Raw genomic sequence first — 1334 nt, forward strand, 5'->3', positions numbered from 1 at the left:
GAGCACATGTAGAATAAATAGACGATTACAGTCGTATCTTTAGAATTAAGTTTTGACGCCTAAATAAAAAGATTAGCGCAAGGAACAAAATTGTGTGTCTAGCGCGTGAGAAATCGACGATTTATGACTGTTTAGCCATGAAACCGAGCAATATTTTAGTTGATCTCTTTCTAAGAGATGGCGTTGCAATATGTTAAATAAGAACAGATGAATGCGTTTGAGTGAGACACAACGAAATATAATAAGTATAAGAAATGAATGAAAGATGTCACTATTATCGAATTTAGAATTTAAAAAAGTCTGTACTATCGGCCTTGATTAACTTCGCCCGTCACTCCAGCATCCCCTTAAGGGGATGCTAAACCGATTACCCAACTCAATCAAGGTCGATAGTACAGACGTTTTTAATTCCAATTTCGATAATAGTGGCGACATCTTTGATTTAGTTTTTAGATTATATTATATAATATAATCTAAAAACTAAATCAAAGATGTCGCCACTATTATCGAAATTGGAATTAAAAACGTCTGTACTATCGACTTTGATTGAGTTGGGTAATCGGTTTAGCATCCCCTTAAGGGGATGCTAAACCGATTACCCAACTCAATCAAGGTCGATAGTACAGACGTTTTTAATTCCAATTTCGATAATAGTGGCGACATCTTTGATTTAGTTTTTAGATTATATTATATAATATAATCTAAAAACTAAATCAAAGATGTCGCCACTATTATCGAAATTGGAATTAAAAAAGTCTGTACTATCGACTTTGATTGAGTTGGGTAATCGGTTTAGCATCCCCTTAAGGGGATTCTAAAGTAAAGCACGAACTCTGACGAAATCATTAGATATCGCGCCGCGCATCGCACATCGATGTTTTTTTATACTAATAAAGTACGAACTCTGACGAAATCATTAGATATCGCGCCGCGCATCGCACATCGATGTTTTTTTATACTACCACAGCAATATCTCACTCAGACTATGATAGGAACTCCGCACAATAAAAGGAACAGAGAACAGAGAACAGAGAAGAATTTCAACCTATCAGAAACTGTGTATTCCACAATACATGATTTCTGATAGGTTGAAATTCTTATTCTCTGTTCTCTGTTCCTTTTATTGTGCGGAGCACATACACGCAGTTACACGTACGTGTCAATTTTCGTATAAGAATCGTCGCGATAAAGCATCTAAGTTTAATTCTAAGAACTCGTTGTTGTTCGTGTAAACGTATACTCATTAATACGATAAAGTATACTCATTAATACGTGTCTGGATATCACTATTTCGTACGTACAGGTTGCAAAGCTTTCATATCAAGCAAATATTG

The sequence above is a fragment of the Trachymyrmex cornetzi genome, unplaced genomic scaffold, assembly GCF_001594075.2.
Source record: "Trachymyrmex cornetzi isolate Tcor2-1 unplaced genomic scaffold, Tcor1.1 scaffold861, whole genome shotgun sequence".
Lineage (NCBI taxonomy): Eukaryota > Metazoa > Arthropoda > Insecta > Hymenoptera > Formicidae > Trachymyrmex > Trachymyrmex cornetzi.